The sequence below is a fragment of the Heterodontus francisci genome, chromosome 38 (assembly GCF_036365525.1).
Source record: "Heterodontus francisci isolate sHetFra1 chromosome 38, sHetFra1.hap1, whole genome shotgun sequence".
Lineage (NCBI taxonomy): Eukaryota > Metazoa > Chordata > Chondrichthyes > Heterodontiformes > Heterodontidae > Heterodontus > Heterodontus francisci.
In genome coordinates this window covers 40,666,612-40,685,324 of record NC_090408.1, presented here as the reverse complement: position 1 = coordinate 40,685,324, position 18,713 = coordinate 40,666,612, and positions in this window count along the sequence as shown.

Below are 18,713 nucleotides of genomic sequence, written 5' to 3'. Positions count from 1 at the left end.
CTTCCACTGCCCTTTCAGGCAGCGTGTTCCAGATCACAACAACTCACTGCGTTAAAAAAAAACTCATCTCGCCTTTGGTTCTTTTGCCAATTACTTTCAACCTGTGTCCTCTGGTCACTGCCCCTTCTGCTACTAAAAACAGTTTCCTTTATTTACTCTATCAAAACCCCTCATGATTTTGAACACTTCTATTAAATCCCTGCTAAACCTTCTCTGTTCTAAGGAAAATAATCCCAGCTTCTCTAGTATTTCCATGTAAATGTTTTGTCCCCATTCTGAATTGGAAGAGCCAGATTACCACTAGGAAATGCTACAAGTTGAATTTCTTCTAATTTCCCTTCCCTGTGTGGAACTGTTTCAGCAGAGATCAGGAATTCTCTATGTAGACTCCAAAATATCTGAAAATTAGAAACACTAATTCTATCTCCCACCTAGACTAACAAGTCCCTTCTCCTCTGAATTGATATTGACAGATCAACGAAAAGATGCTTTGTGCTAATGGTGGCTCTTTGGCATAGCTTTACACAAATCACTGTTGGCATCCTCTGGGAGTAAGAGTGACCCTTTGTGCTTTTAACATAGAAAAACTTCCCTAAGGTGTTTTAAATAAGGAAAAAACAAAATAGCAATGGGTGACAAACCATGGTGGGAGAAAGTAGGAGGTGTGACTGAAAGCTTTCTTGAAGAGTTAGGCTTTAACAAGACTTTCAAACCAGGATATTTCTTCTTCAAGTCTTAAAATTTAATCCATCTCATTTAACCATCCTCCCTGTCCATCAGGCGCAGTATGTTTATGAAGTTGCAATTTTTAATGTGACTTATGTTGAGTTCATGAAAATGCATTCAAAGAATCAGAGCAGATGTCAGTGAGGATGATTTGTTTTTTTAAAAAGCTCAACAAATTACATATAAAAGACTAGAATGTCTGGTAGCAATGTGGAGACCCTCCTGAGCAAGCCCTATCAGAGGGTACTCAGGTTTGAGAGTCAGTGGGGGGGGGGGGGGGGGGTGCGTGGGGGGGAATTCGTTCAGACAGAAAGTTTGATAGGCGAACGTAAAATATCATGGAAACTTGGGCATGTTGTTGTTGCACACGTACCTCCCTTACACCCAAAATTCCCTGATCATTCAAGCCCTGTAATTGGTTTGCACCCACTTTGCGGATGTTTCTGGGCACAAATGTGGAGGAAATTCCAGGCTAATAATGTGATTGGGTTATGAGGAACCATGATACTTGGTTAGGTCAAACACTCTTTGCCCTCGATTTGAAAAAGCATGAAGAACATTTCCAGCAGCAATCAAGTTAAAAAGCTTCAATTTCAATGTGTCCCCAGATGTCCCCATAAACCTCAACAGCATTGGTGGTGGAGGCTAAAATTGAAAACGGGTCATCCAATGCTTTAGTCATCATCTTACAAATGGAAACAAATTCCCCAGTTAGCATCTATCTTTCTACTGCCCTGATCGTAAGGAGCTCAGAGCTGCAGTTATGGGAAGGACACAGGACAATGAATTGAGCTTAAACAAAAACAAGAAATGCTGAAAATACTCAGCAGGTCTGGCAGCATCTGTGGAGAGAGAAACAGAGTTAACGTTTCAGGTCAGTGACCCTTCTTCAGAACTGAATTGAGCTTGCTGTTTTACACTAAGAATTTCCCTATGATCTTCCTGAAGTCTGGTGTGCATGTTGCCTCGCATATATGATCAATGATGCCCTATTGAGCCAGTATTATTGGAACCTGTGAAAGAGTAACAGGGTAACGGGCTATTGACTCTTCTTGCCAAGTGAAGATTGGATATCAGTCCTCATTTCACTGAGCTGCATTATGGATGTTATTCTAAGGTATCATCTATGATAATGTTGTACAAACATTTGATGCACTTGCACCTGTCTACCCTTCTAACAAAGGTGCTAACCTTTTAATTGTTTCATTAATGGAAGACACAACCAATATATACCTATCAGGAAAGACTGAACAGACTGGGGCTCTTTTCTCTAGTAAAGGGAAGGCTGACAGGTGACCTAATAGAGGTCATTAAAATAATGAAGGGGTTTGAGAGGATAGATGTAGAGAAGATGTTTCACTTGTAGGGAATCCAAAACTAGGGGCCATAAATATAAGATAATCACTAATAAATCCAATAAGAAATTCAGGAGGAAGTTCTTTACCCAGGGAGTGGTGAGAATGTGGAACCTGTAACCACAAGGATTGGTTGGGCAATTGGCACAGATGCATTTTAAGGGGAAGTTGGGTAAGTATGTGAGGGAGAAAATAATAAAAGAATATGTTGAGAGAGTGAGATGAAGTCAGGTAGTAGGGTGGAGCATAAACACCGGCATTGACTTTTTGGGTCCAATAGCCTGTTTCTGCACTGTATGTTCTGTGTAATTCTATGTAATATGCAGTGGCATTGGGAAGGTTACTCGCTACTATCCTGTACTCAGGATCTATAAGTTGATATTTTTTACTCGCATTGTTTTTGTTTTTATTTGTTCCATTACGTCCATATGTTTCTGAGGATCTGTGATCCCCTTTTCACCCCATCACTTGGCTCTTACTTTGGTTTGAAGGCCATTAGTAGCTGTACAGAAACACCTGCTAATTGGCTATTTTTCATTTACAGACAGGTTATTGAGGTTCAGCATCACTACTGAGCCTGTTTCTGGCCCAACCAATTGCCAAAGCCACCAACACGTTTGCAGGGATCAAAGGAGGGTGATCACAGTAGGGAAGGTTTAGCTGCTTATCCTCTCCCAGGCCTCAAACCCAGTGTAGAAGTATTTGCCATGTCTGTTCTGCTAACCTGACTGATTCATTCTCCATTGCATAGACTACAATTCAGAACTGTGACCCGTCTCATCTGAATGGCTCATTGCCAATCTGTGTGGTGTATTTGATCACTGCTGTATCAACTGTGGCGCAGCGAGTAGCACTCTTACCTCTGGTGTAGACAGTCATGCGCTCAAGTTGGTAACTAGAGTTCAAACTCTAGGTTGACATTTCCAGTGTAATACTGAGTGAGTGCTGCACTGTCAGAGGTGCTGTCTTTCCAGTGAGATGCTTAGACCAAGGCTTTGTCTGCATTCTCAGGCGGATGTCGCTGGGCACAAATGTGGAGAAAATTCCAGGCCAATAATATGATTGGGTTATTAGGAACAATGATATTTGGTAAGGTCAAACAGTCTTTGCCCTCTATTTGAGAAAGCATGAAGAACATTTCCAGCAGCTATTTGAAGAAAAGTAGGAGAGTTCTCTTTGTTCAGACCAATAATTACCAACCATGACCAATGGTTATCTGGTCATTATCACATGGCTGTTTGGGGGACCTTGCTGTGCACAAATTGGCTGCTATGTTTCTACATACAATAGTAATGATATTGGAATAGGAACAACACTTCAAAAAGTACTTCATTGGCTATGAAGAAAGAACTTTCATTTATATAGTGCCTTTCACAGCTTCAGGCCCTCCCAAGGTGCTTTATTTATGGCCAGAAAATAGTGGGCTCAATAATGTCGGCCGTGGCTCAGTTGGTAACACTCTTCCCCTCTAATTTAAACAGGCATGGGTTCAAAACCCTCTAGAGACTTCAGCACAAAAATCTAGGCTGACACTCCCGATGTAATACTGAAGGAGTACCGCACTGTCAGAGGCACAGCCATTCAATTAGATCATGGCTGAAATTAGTTTCTACTTATTTCTGTTATGTGTTTTATTAATATTTTATATTCACACAGTGTGAGCCGAATGGCAGGAATTACTGAACCATATTGTGTGAGGGAGCTAAATTAATGTATCTTGTTGAAATATTGGGAATCTGAATGAATGGCGTCTACACTGACGTTAATTCAGTTTTCCTGTGCTGTCAGGCCTAGCTACCCCTTGAAGTAGTGTAAACAGAATTACTAACTTGGAAACAGTGGGACACCAGAAAATAATTTAACTCACAATGTCAGGAAGCATGCAATTTAAGAGCCCAAAGTCTCGGCGGCTACATCTTTCCAACATCATTCTGTGAATTCATTTCTGCATCCCACTGTTCCTTATTGGCAATCTTACACATCCCTGCTGGTAGCAATCAATCTGCTTCAATAGGTCTGGAAATCTCCTCATCCAAGCATTGGATCCATTCAGTTAATCTTAACAGCGTCAAGATGGAGCAGACAGATCTCTCCCTCTTAATCTCTATGTCTAGGGGTACTGCTACAGTAGAATAAATGGAGCTTCTTGATAATGTGCATACTCTACATTTGCCTAGGGGTTTACTGTCAGACAAACTGGGTTTACTGTCAGACAAACTTTCTCCCTGTTTTAAAACATAATGTGATGATACCATTTTAAAGGGGATGATGTTTATTTTTAAAATTCATTTTGATATGGGCGTCATTGGCAACGCCAGCATTTATTGCCTTAGCTGCCCTTGAGGAGGTGATGTTGAGCTGCCTTTTTGTACTGATGCCATCCACGTGGTGCAGTCCAGGACTTTGACGAAGCGATGATGATATATGTCAAAGTCAGGATGGTGTGTGAGTTGGAGGGGAATTCGGAGGTGGTGGTGTTCCCAAATGTCGACTGCCATTGTCCTTCTAGATGGTGGAGACTGTGGGTTTGTGAGATGTTGCCAAAAAAGGCTTGGTGAGATGTCATGGGATTGTGAATGCATAACCTCATCAGAGCAAATATTATGATCCTCATTATGCTGAATCACCTACTCTAAGTCAATTGTTCTCAAGAGCGGCAAACTATGGAGATTTCATCTCCCCCAGTCTTTCCTTCCGCTGACAATCTAGAGGCACTTAAAACTGCATCTTCACATCACCTAACTACTCCTTTAGGCACCTTGTCAGTTATGGCTTAGTTGGTAGCTTTATTGCCTCTGACTCAGAAGGTTATGGGTTTAAATCCCACTCCAGGGAACTGAGTACAAAATCTAGGCTGATACTGCTTGATATTGAGGGAGTGCAGCACTGCTAGAGATGTAGTCCTTTGCATATGATGTTAAAGCCAGTCCCTGTCTGTCCACCTCGGGTGGATGTGGTAAATCTCACAGTCACTATTTTGGACTCGAAGGTGAGACTGCTACCCGCTGAGCCATGGCTAATGACAGTCAGGGCCCAATGTTATCATCAGACATGATCAACACATGAAAAGAAAGATCCCCTCAGCTTTGGGTGGGTGACTTAGCCCTGACCCTGTCCCCCGAGTCAAAGTTTAGACCTTTGGGTGTATGTGGCTTATAAGGTTGCTCTCTCTTGTAGGACATATTACTGAAGGTTCATGACATGAACTCCTGTCACCAGCATGTCTGTCTTCATGATGTTCTGACTTCCCATACCAATCAGAAAGTGAGCACATACTCTCCAATACCCAATTGGATGACTCTTAACTGTCTGTCAAACAGCCTTTCTCCCATATAATAAAAGCAAAATACTGCGGATGTTGGAAATCTGAAACAAAAACAAGAAATGCTGGAATCACTCAGCAGGTCTGGCAGCATCTGTGGAAAGGGAAGCAGAGTTAATGTTTCGGGTCAGTGACCCTTCTTCTCTCTCTCTCTCTCTCTCTCTCTCTCTCTCTCTCTCTCTCTCTCTCTCTCTCTCTCTGGAGTCTCTCTCTTTCTCTCTCTAGGCTGTCTTTCTTTTAAGGTAAAGCTGTGTTACTTCTCACCTCCTGGTGGGAGATGCCCCAGTCTCTTCCCCATGGTGATTGCACAATGGCCCAGGATGTGGCTACTTCACACCATCTTTGTTTCCGAAGAAGTCATTCGATTATGGAATGTTTTATGATGGGTGTAGGATGGGGTCAATTGACAAGTCTTCGCTTTGAAGATTTGTCCTTTTTCCTTGTCAGAAACTTTGAACATACAAAGGCCAAGCTTTTTTCTTTGGTGGACATTTTGGATGCATTGTTCACTTTTAAAAGTAAAGGTTCACTTTCTAAAAAAACAAAGTCAGATTTTATAACTCTTCAGAGCTTACTCCATGATTGTTGTATCATCGCACTTCTGGTGTGTGTGACAAAAAGGACGAGGCAAAGCAACCCTCGGAAACCAGTAATGAAACACTCTCGAAGGTTAAAATTCAGTTGTTTAAATCCTTATACCAAATTTGCACTTTCTCAGGGGGACTGGCCCTCTCCTGACTCTTGACTTCCTATTATGTTCACTGAATGAAAGTTTTGAGGCAGCGAAAGGTTGTCAAAGCATTTAGTTTGAGTCAAAAGATTTAATAAGTGCCGATAAAGGTGAGGGGAAGCAAACAGTCTGGTTTTCTTTTAGATTTTTATACACACTGATACTTAGCACGAACTAGGAGTTCATATATAGTCTGGTGGATATTTGTACTAAGTCCAAATTGAAAGTAGTGTTGTAGGAACGTGTCATGTGTTTTGCTACTGGTGAGGCCTGTTTTCACTCACAATCTTCAGAACTTTACTCTAGAATACACATTACAAACTTCTTCAATCACCCAGTTGGTAAGTACAGTGCTTAGGGTAGAGTTGGAACATCCAAGGTCCAATCCCTACTCCATGCTGACTTCTGCTGGGATGCTGGGAAGACATTGTACAATGAGGCCTCACTGTTCATGAACTATTGTCAAGGTGTTAGCCCTGGCTTGCTTGATAGTGCTGTGGCCTCTGAGTTCGAAGGTTGATGGGTTCAAGTCCTGTACCAGAGAAGCGAGTACAAATTTTGGACTGACCCACATACGGGCTGAATTTTATGAGCGTGCTGCAGTTTGTTGCGGAGCACTCTAATACAACGTGCATCCTGCGCGGATGTGCCGTCCCTGAGCCCCCGCAATATTACAAGCGGGGGCTCATTTACATTGAAGGGGGAGGAGTGGCCGCCCCCGATGACGTGGTGGGGGGAGGGGGGGTGGCCGGTGCAACCGCACAGGAGCCGACGCCATTTTTAAAGGGATTTAAGCCCTTACAATTAATTTTAATTTTTAAAGGTGTATCATTGTAAATTTTTATTAACTGAAAACTTTTGTGATGGCGGCCCTTGCTCAACACCCCTCGGCCCCCCCCAATAGTCATTGAATTACCCGGTAACAAGAAACATGCCATTTTACCTACCCGAGCTTTACCCCCCAACCTTCAAACCTTTGCCTTTCAACCCCTTCCCACCATCCCCACATCCAATCAAGATTGTTTTCTCCGCTCCCTCACCCCTCCCCCGCTGAAAATTTTATTCCTCCCCCCTCCCCACCAGGTTCCCACAAAGCACGAACGGTGGCCGTAATATCGGCATGGGATAGCCGCCATTTGCAGGTAAATTTATTTACATATTATTAATGCTCATTTGCATATGTTGATGAAGGGCCCACCGCCAGTAATATGCGGCAGGCCCTTCTCAACATGGTGGGTTGAGGCGGGCCTCTCCCGCAGAATTTTACCGGACCATAGTGTCAGTTCTGAGGGAATGCTGCACTGTCAGAGGTGCCTCCTTTTGGATAAGATGTTTAAACCAAGACCCTATCTTCCCTCTGATGCAGATGTAAAAGATCCCATGCACTATTTTGAAGAAGAGCATGTCTATTGTCCTGGCCAATACTTGTCACTGAACCAGCAGCACTAAAAGAGTGTTCAAAACCTTGACTCTTAGCCCTTTTAGTTCCGCCATGATGGGAAATTGGATGGACCAAACCAAACCCAATAATATTTTATCAGATTTTCTGCATCCATTTCACTTTTGAAATAATGCTTGCACTGACTGCCTCTTCACTGGAATACATATGTAAAGGAGTAGCGTACAGGCAACCAGAGTATGACTATCCAACCTGAGCTGGATTTTGACCTTACACTAGTACAGTTGCAAAGAAAATAAATGCCAAGTGTAATAAATGGCAGGACTCACCAGGATTTGTTTTTATTCATTCTCGGGAATTGGTTGTCGCTGGCAAGGTCGGCATTTATTGCCCATTCCTTATGGTCCTTGAGAAGTGGCAGTGAGCCACCTTCCTGAAACACTGCACTCCATGTGATGAAGGTGCTCCCACAGTGCTGTTGGGCAGACAGTTCCAGTATTTTGACCCAGTGACGATGAAGGAACGGCCGATACCATTTTCAAGTCAGGATGGCATGTGTGAGTTGTAGTGGCACTGGCAGGTGGTGGTATTCCAATGAGCCTCGCTGCCCCGGTTCTTCTGGGTGGTAGAGGTTGCGGTTTTGGAAGGTGCTGTCGAAGAAGCCGTGGTGAGTTGCTGCAGTGCATCCTGTAGATGGGACACACTGGTGCCACTGTGCATCAGTGGTGGAGGAATGAAAGTTTAAGGTAGTGAATGGGCAGTCAAGCAGGCTGGATGGTGTTGAGCGTTGATGACATTGATTGTCAAGGGGAGGTGGTTAGACTCTTGTTGAAATGATCATTGCCTGACACTATAGATACCATGTTTTATCAAAAGGGGGCACAAACATTAAGTGTCCACTCAATCAGTAGGCAGTCACATGTACTACCAATTCAAACTAAGTGTGGTCTGACCTTTGAGCAGTTTTAGGAGCAATTCAACAATTATTGAACACTCCACCCTTTTCAGCCTTTGATTGAGAAAAAATCCTTTAACTCACAATGATCGCATTGTACAGTCTACATGAAAGGTATAATTTACTTTTACAAAAGGATTAAACAAACTGACAATCATCTCATTATAGTCTCATATTACACAGGACTACAGAGTGACTGTGTTCTTTTACGAGCTGTAAATGGGATTAGACTTGTTTAAGAAACGGTAGTTATTTTTTCAGGAAATCACAAACAGAGGTTAATAACAATAAAACAAAAACAACTATATATATATCACACCCTTAACATAGCAAAACACCCCAAGATGCTCCACAGGCACGAATCAGATAAAAATTGACATTAAGCCAAAGGAGACATCAGGGCAGGTGATTGAAAGTTTGCTCAAAGAGGTAAGTTTAAAAGAGTGTCTTAAAAGAGGAGAGAGTGGTAGAGAGGTTTAGGGAGGGAAATCCAGAACTTAGGACCTAGACATCTGAAGGCAAGGCTGCCAATGGTGGAAAAAGGGAAATGAGTGATGGACAAGAGACCAGAGTTGGAACAGTAGACCCTATTAAACATGAAGGCCCAAGCTTCTTTCCTTTATGTAAGCAACCTTTCCTATAGCAGTGAGGTAGCTGTTACTTCTGTGGTCCAACTGCCAACTGAAAACAGGCATGACAAAATCTAATTTCACTGCTGATGTGTTTGACTTCCTTCTGATAATTAGTATCACTATCAACATCCTAGGGACTACCATTGACCAGAAACTGAACTGGAGTAGCCATATAAATACCGTGGCTACAAGAGCAGGTCAGAGGCTAGGAATCCTGCGGCAAGTAACTCACCTCCTGACTCCCCAAACCCTGTCCACCATCTACAGGCACAAGTCAGGAGTGTGACGGAATACTCTCCACTTGCCTGGATGAGTGCAGCTCCAACAACACTCAAGAAGCTCGACACCATCCAGGACAAAGCAGCCCACTTGATTGGCACACCATGCACAAACATTCACTCCCTCCACCACCAACGCACAGTGGCAGCAGTGTGTACCATCTACAAGATGCACTGCAGCAATGCACCAAGGCTCCTTAGTCAGTAACTTCCAAGCCCGCGACCTCTACCACCTCGAAGGACAAGAGCAGCAGATTCATGGGAACATCAACACCTACAAGTTCCCATCCAAGTCACCATCCTAACTTGGAAATATATCGCTGTTCCTTCACTGTTGCTGGATCAAAATCCTGGAACTCCCTTCCTAACAGCACTTGGGTGTACCTACCTCACATGGACTGCAGCGGTTCAAGAAGGCAGCTCACCACCACCTTCTCAAGGGCAATTAGGGATAGGCAATAAATGCTGGCATAGCCAGTGATGCCCACTTCCCATGAATGAATAAAAAAAAAGTATGCAATAACAACAGCAACTTGCATTTATATAGCCTCTTTAACAACATAAAACATCCCAAGGTGCTTCACAGGAGTGATTATCAACCAAAGTTTGACATAGAACCACATAAGGAGATAATACGACAGCTGATCAAAAACTTGGTCAAAGAGGTATGTTTCAAGGTGTGTCTTAATGGAGGTGAGAGAGGTTTAGGGAGGGAATTCCAGAGCTTAGGGCCCAGGCAGCTGAAGGCACGGCCGCCAATGGTGGAACGATTAAAATCAAGGATGTGCAAGTGATCCAGATCTTGGAGGGTCGAAAGACTGGAGGAGGTTTCAAAGCAAACAGTTGGCCAGTTATTCGCTGTCACTGGCCGACAATATTGATCAGAGGTTTAAGAGCCGTGAGGTGATGATGCAGCTGTACAGGACCTTGGTAAGGCCTCATTTGGAGTACTGTGTGCAGTTCTGGTCGCCTCATTTTAGGAAGGATGTGGAAGCCTTGGAGAGGGTGCAGAGGAGATTTACCAGGATGTTGCCTGGAATGGAGAATAAGTCTTACGAGGAAAGGCTGAACATTCTAGGCCTCTTCTCATTAGAACGGAGAAGGATGAGGGGTGACATGATAGAGGTTTATAAGATGATCAGGGGAATAGATAGGGTAGACAGTCAGAAACTTTTTCCCCGGGTGGAGCAAAGCGTTACAAGGGGTCATAAATTTAAGGTGAAGGGTGGGAGATATAAGGGGGATGTCAGGGGAAGGTTCTTTACCCAGAGAGTGGTCGGGGCATGGAATGCCTTGCCTGGGGAAGTTGTTGAGTCAGAAACTTTAGGGACTTTCAAACGGCTTTTAGATAGGTATATGGATAAAGGAGAATGATGGGGTATAGATTAAATTGTCCTTGACAGAGGACAAAGGATCGGCACAACATCGTGGGCCGAAGGGCCTGTTCTGTGCTGTATTTTTCTATGTTCTATGTTCTATGTTAGGAAAGTCCCTTTACAGCCCATTTGATCTCACCCTTTCAGCATTCCAACCCTATAAATCTCTCATTAACATTGAGCTGCTGATATGGATCTAAATAACAGGGGTTGAAGAATGTATTGGATTATTTATAATATATTGGGATGTAGGCAGAGATTTTTAAGAGTCTTAGCTAATCGCAAGATTAAAAACTGATACAAAGGGTTATGGTTAACCTTGAGTTCCTTTCTTTTTACTGTCAGAATGTTTAATGTTTAAGCACTATGTCTTGACACTATTATTGGGGATTGTGGCTGGGAGGAGTTACAGAATGATGGAATGATAAGTGCCTTGGGACGTCTTATGTTAAAGGCGCTATGTAAATACGAGTTATTGTTGTTGACTGAACTTCTACACAATGAAAAGTTACCTAAAGCAGTCTGGGTTAATGGTGGTAAAGCCTACCTACAGGCCAACTATACCCTACAGCCTAATTATATAGAATTTACAGCATATAACAGGCTATTAGATCCAAATGGGCAATGCTAACGTTTATGCTTCACACATTCCTCCTCCCATTCTACTGCTTCTCATCCTAGCGACATATCCTTCTATTCCTTTCTCCCTTGTCTTTATCTAGCTTGCCATGTTGGCTACCAGTATCCTGCCATTGCCCATTGGTGTCCTCAGGAGAGATAAATCTTTGCCACCCCCACAGCCACGTTACTTTAACAACAAAAATTAGCATTTATATAGCGCTTTTAACTTGGTAAAGTGTCACAAGGCGCTTCATAGGAGCATTGTCAAACAACATTTGGCACTGAGCCACATATTAGGCAGTTGACCTAAAGCTTGGACAAAGATTGAGGTTTTAAGGAAAGTTTTAAAGGAGGAGAGCAAGGTAGAGAGGTGAAGAGGTTTAGGGAAGGAATTTCAGAGTTCAGGGCCGAGGGAGCTGGAGGCACAACCGCCAATGGTGGAGTGATTAAAATTGGGGGTGTTCATTTCGAGAGGAAAGGGGCTCCTCTCAAAGCATTCCAGTGTTGAGGGCAACTCAAGCCAGCCTCTGGGACCACTCCACCCTATTTAAGCACTTCACAGAACTCTGGAACAGTTCCTAGAATCTGGAACAGTTCCTACAGATTGGAGGGTAGCTAATGTAACCCCACTATTTAAAAAGGGAGGTAGAGAGAAAGCAGGGAATTATAGACCAGTCAGCCTGACGTCGGTAGTGGGGAAAATTCTAGAGTCCATTATCAAAGATTTTATAGCAGAGCACTTGGAGAACAGTGGTAGAATCGGACAGAGTCAGCATGGATTTACAAAAGGGAAATCATGCTTGACAAATCTACTAGAATTCTTCGAGGATGTAACTAGTAGAGTTGATGAGGGGGAGCCAGTGGATGTGGTTTATTTGGACTTTCAGAAGGCTTTCGACATAGTCCCACATGAGAAATTAAAGCGCATGGGATTGGGGGTAGTGTATTGTGATGGATAGAAAATTGGTTGGCAGACAGGAAACAAAGAGTAGGGATAAATGAGTCTTTTTCTGAATGGCAGGCAGTGACTAGTGGGGTACCACAGGGATCGGTGCTGGGACCCCAGCTATTCACAATATATATTAATGATTTAGATGAGGGAACTAAATGTAATATCTTCAAATTTGCAGATGACACAAAACTGGGTGGGAGGGTGAGTTGTGAGGAGGATGCAGAGAGGCTTCAGGGTGATTTGGACAAGTTGAGTAAGTGGGCTAATGCATGGCAGATGCAGTATAATGTGGATAAATGTGAGGTTATCCACTTTGGTAGCAAAAACAGGAAGGCAGATTATTATCTGAACAGCTATAAACTGAGAGAGGGGAATATGCAACGAGACCTGGATGTTCTCGTACACCAGTCGCTGAAGGTAAGCATGCAGGTCCAACAGGCGGTAAAAAAGGTAAATGGTGTGTTGGCCTTCATAGCGAGAGGATTCAAAGGATGTCTTGCTGCAATTATACAGGGCCTTGGTAAGGCCACACCTGGAATATTGTGTGCAGTTCTGGTCTCCTTATCTGTGGAAGGATGGTCTTACTATAGAGGAGTGCAACGAAGGTTTACCAAACTGATTTCTGGGATGACGGGACTGACGTATGAGGAGAGATTGAGTCGGTTAGCATTATATTCGCTGGAGTTCAGAAGAGTGAGGGGGGATCTCATAGAAACCTATAAAATTCTAACAGGATTTGACAGGGTAGATGCAGGAAGGATGTTCCCAATGGTGGGGGAGTCCAGAACCAGGGGTCATAGTCTAAGGATACAGGGGAAACCTTTCAGGACTGAGATGAGGAGAAATTTCTTCACCCAGAGAGTGGTGAGCCTGTGGAATTCGCTACCACAGAAAGCAGTTGAGCCCAAAACATTGTATGTTTTCAAGAAGGAGTTAGATATAGCTCTTGGGTTTAAAGGGATCAAAGGATATGGGGAGAAAGCGGGAACAGGCTATTGAGCTGGATGATCAGCCATGATTATAATGAATGGCGGAGCAGGCTCGAAGGGCCGAATGGCCTACTCCTGCTCCTATATTCTATGTCTATGTTTCTCGAACACGACTTAATCAGCCAACTGTGTAACCGAGCAGTCAGCGTGCATGACAAGACTTACAGGCACCCAATGAAATACACATTTTAAATCAGGCTGATGCTTTCAGATCAGCACAACACCAGAAATACCAGCTCCTAGTCAAAGCCGTTGAGCAAGTCAGTTATTATACAGTTGGCATTCCTTCCTGAACCAGGGCCCACATTGCTAGTTTAATATTCAGAGATTGCAGTATGTGGTTTGTAGCCCCATCTTGCTTCTCCGCCCAACTTCACTGCAGTTGACTAGCTTTGCATTGTTCTCTAACCCCCCCCCCCAGGGTAAGTCAGCCTTGGGTTGGGAGGCTTTTCTTCATCCAACAAAACATAAGCCAGTAATTGCTGCCAGTGCCTGGAATCCTTTTGTTACTGAAGCTTCAACCACATGTGAAAAAACTTGATTTACCACTCACATATTGTGATTAAGAAAGCAAGGCCACCCCTATAATATACTCCGAAAGTGTCTTAGTTATTCAACTGAATGCCCAGATTGTTCCTCACTTTAATGCTGCTACTTAGTTCCCTCCAAATAGGATGCCAGGGAGCACTTCAGATAAAAGATGCCTATTTTGGCCGGGGCAAATTGGCAGGATTTATTTGCATCAGGGCTGAGGATGTGACCAGGAAAGAAATAAGAACTTGCATTTATATAGTGCCTTTCAAGACCTCAGGACATCCCCAAGTGCTGTACAGCCAATGAAATACCTTTTTTTGAAGAGCAGTCGCTGCTGTAATTTAGTATTTGTCCAATGAGCAGATTTGAGTCCAATGGCACCTGTGAGATACTGATTGGTTAATATCTGGTCACAGGATTGCATGAACCCAACTTGACCTCAGTTTACTGAATCATGATTGGAAGTAAATCAGGATACTGTATTAATTGTGTATCAAAGTTTAACTATATGCAGGTGGAGGGTGTTAATTGGGGTCTTACTTGAGCACTTATAAAGAGACATTTACTGAGACTGGTGGAGTTTTTGAGTGAGGAGCTACATGTTTGTAATCTTTTTTCTCTGTACAATAAATGTGAAACTGCGTAAAGACAGGCTCCAGCATTATCCTTCCAACACAAGCTTTCTGGAATTTAACACACTGTGTGGGCTTTTAAAAAAGTTATTCATTCATGGGATGTGAGCGTTGCTGGCAAGTTTGCATTTATTGCCCATCGCTAATTGTCCTCGAGAAGGTGGTGCTGAGCTGCCTTCTTGAACCGCTGCAGTCCATGTGGTGAAGACGCTCCCATGTGATAAAGAGGGAGTCGCACTGTATTGTAGGAGAGGGCACTGTTTTGGGGGCTAGAATGGGGGAGCAGGAGATATACGCTTCTCAATCATCTATCCGATATTGAGCTTGGATTGCTTGATGTTTGCAGTGAGGACCCAGAATGAGAAAATTTTCCTCTTTTTTCAACATCGTTAATACTCTTCAAAAAAAAAACACATTAAAAATAATGAATACTGATGATTGAAACTGCTGAAGAGCTGGTAGAAATGACTAAACCCAAGATTGCGAGGGAGTTGAATTAACACAACACGTTTGAAATGAACTTTGATGAAGCCTCAGGTTAATGACTATTATTAATTAAACCACAAACTCCTCCCACTCACCTCATCAGCACTTGCTGTTTGAACAGAAACATATTAATTAAAAATGACAGACAGATACAGCAAAGGAATATAGTTATAATTCTTTGTAAGTTTGTTTTTTTAAAGGGCATTGATGGGTGCCTGCCTCTTTTAAATATTGTGTTTATTTGGGGTGGAAGCTGTGACAGCTGTTTTCCTACGCGAGTGGTAATTAGAGAAATATTCTTCAGACTAGAAGATTACTTTTTTTAGAATTATAGAAAAATATATTGAACAAGGGCCTTTGGGAAAAGAAAATGAGAAAATTGTAAATACATGAATTTCCTTCCTATTTGTGAATTTTATCAGCCCTCGAGGGATGAACAGGGTGGTTTTGGGAGCCCATAAAATTGAGTAGGAAGGCAAGGGGTGATGTGCCCCTCGCCTTCTCGATGCAATTCAATTTTCTCAGGGACAGGGAAGGCCGAGGATGGCCTTCCCAACCAGAGGTCAATTGAGGCTCTTAAGTGGCCAATTACAGGTCTCATCTTGCCGCCACTGGAATTTTATCTGTGTTTGGGGGGCCATCCGCCACGTGAGGCGGGGGAGGGGTCACCTGATAACACCAGGTAGCCTCCATCTGGGCTGGTTGTCCTCTTATTCAGGCAATTGGTGGCCTATGGAGGGCCCCGGCAGCAAAAGCCTGTGCCAACACACACCCCTGCCCTCAATAACCCCCCCCCCTCCCCCACTCCTTGCTGGGGCCTGCCTGACTGGTCCTGTCGAGCCCACCCCACTTACCCTATCCCCGAGGTTCTAGCGCAGTTCCTGGTATGGTGCCTACTGCAATTCCAGCCATGGCCACCGCTCCCGGTGGCCCTCTGATTGGCTGGCAGCTCTTGGAGGCGGGATCCTCATCCTTAAAAGGACAGGAAACTGCCTTAGTGTTATAAAATGCAGCAGGGGTAGAGAACAAGAGGGCACAGATTTAAGGTAATTGGTAAAAGAAGCAATGGTGACATGAGGTAAAACTTTTTCACGCAGCGAGTGGTTAGGATCTGGAATGCACTGCCTGAGAGTGTGGTGGAGGCAGGTTCAATCGAGGCATTCGAGAGGAAAGTGGATTATTATCTGAAAAGGAAGAATGTGCAGGGCTATGGGGGAGAGCCAATGCAGACACGACAGGCCAAATGGCCTCCTTCTGTGCTGTAACAATTCTGTGAAATTCTGTGTCCCCCAAATGGCCAAGACAGGGTTCCCCTCGCCTCTCTGGCCTGGTGTTGGGACCCCCCGCCAGCTGTTTAAAATTCAGCCTATCGGTCCAGCACAGTATGTGTGTTCAAATTTAACAATCAGAAAGCTTACATTGCTGTTAAACCCCAGTTCTATGTTTATCACCCCACTCAACTACACATTCAATCAGATTGCCTGGGTTCATAGAATGATGCAGCAAGAAGATGGCCACTTTCTCTGAACTGGTTCTTTGAAAGAGCTATCCAATTAATTCCACACCCCTGCCCTTTCCCATAGGCTTCCACTGCCCTTTTGGGCAGCACGTTCCAGACCACAACGACTTGCTGTGTAAAAGTTTATTTTGAGTTAAATGCAAATTCTTAACTTTTTAAATATCTGTTCTTGAGATTTGGGCACCACCATCATTTAGAGTCATAGAGTTATACAGAACAGAAACAGGCTCTTCGGCCCATCGTGTCTGTGCCGGCCATCAAGCACCTATCTATTCTAATTCCATTTTCCAGCACTTGGCCCGTAGCCTTGTATGCTGTGGCGTTTCAAGTGCTCATCTAAATACTTCTTAAATGTTGTGAGGGTTCCTGCCTCAACCACCTCTTCAGGCAGTGTGTTCCAGATTCCAACCACCCTCTGAGTGAAAACATTTTTCTTCAAATCCCCTCTAAATCTCCTGCTTCTTACCTTAAATTTATTGTCCATCTCCTCGTTGCCCTAAGAAGGTGGGCCTTTTTGTTGAACCATTGCAGTTTGGTGGTTTGATACAACTCAAAGTCTTGCTAGGCCATTTCAGAAGGCAGCTAAGATTCAACCACCTTGAAGAGGGACTGGAATCACCTATCGGCCCCAACAGGTAAGGACATCATGTTTCCTTCCCAAAAGGGCATGAGAGAACTGATTGGGTTTTTACAGCAATCCCACAGCTTTGTGGTGACTTTTACTGATACTAGCTTTTTGTTTCCACATTTTATGGAGTTCAAGTTCCCAAACTGTCATGTTGGGATTTCAACATACATTCTTTGGATTACCGGCCCATATCAATCACACCATCACCACCCATCAGACAATACCTTCAAACCTACGTCATGTGGTTTCAAAACTTTGGGCACATAGTGTTCAATCAGAATCCTGCCTGGAGCTAAACTTAAGAATGTTGCAGCTAGGGGTGGAACATGTTGATTATGACTGTGGTTGACCCATTGCTGAGAAATCTTTGCATGAGTCAGACAATCTTTCCCAATTACAGGTCAATGACTTGCTGTGAGTGTCTTAATCTCAATAACTACAGAAGTGACTGCTGCCATTCCTGTGGTCCACTGATGTACTAAGATACTGCAATATTTGAGATGGGAATTAATACATTGCTTTACGCCTTCCATACATGATGACTCTTGAACGCAGGGACTGGAGTAAATCTTTCACTTAACTCCTAGGCGTTGAACTGGCTTTATAGATTGGCCCCACATTATAGAAACCAACCAATTTTTCATTTTTCACTTCATAGATTTACATAGATTGTACACACAGAAACAGCCCATTCAGCCCAGCCACTCCATGCCGGTGTTTATGCTCCACTCAAGCCCCCTTCCATCCTTCCTCATCTCACTCTATCAGCATATCCTTCTATTTCTTTCTCCCTCATATATTTATCTAGCTTCCCCTTAAATACACTGTTCACCTCAGCCACTCCCTATGGCAGCAAGTTTCACATTCTCACCACTCTCTGGGTCAAGAAGTTTCTTCTGAGTTCCCATCTGATTCCTTGGTGACTATCTTATAGTGATGACCTTCGGTTTTGTACTTCCCCACAACAGGAAATATTTTCTCTTCTATCAAAACCTTCCATAATTTTAAAGACCTCTATTAAGTCAGACCTCAGCTTTCTCTTTTCAAGAGAAAAGGGACCCGGCCTGTTGATCCTTCCCTGATCGGTAGAGCCTTGCACTCTGCTATCACCTTCCCTAGATTTTCTTTCACTATTTCTTGTCAGCTGTCATCCAATGCTCTGATCACACACTTTGGGATGTTTTATTACATTAAATTGGGTGTTGTTTTTCTAGGCGCTGGTTTGCATTGTCATATGTTATTGCTACTTTGATATTTTTTTAAAACGCCCAGTAAACATCCTTAAAATAAAAGCAAAATAATAAAGATGCTGGAAATCTGAAATAAAATCAAGAAACGCTGGAAATACTCAGCAGGTCCGGCAGCATCGGTGGAGAGAGAAGCAGAGTTAACGTTTCAGGTCAGTGACCTTTCATCAGAACTTCTGACCTGAAACATTAACTCTGCTTCTCTCTCCACAGATGTTGCCGGACCTGCTGAGTATTTCCAGCATTTCTTGTTTTTATTTCAGTGAACATCCTTCTTCTGTTGTGGTGCTGCACATGTGGTGTCACTCTGGGAAGGCGCTTCACAGAAGCAA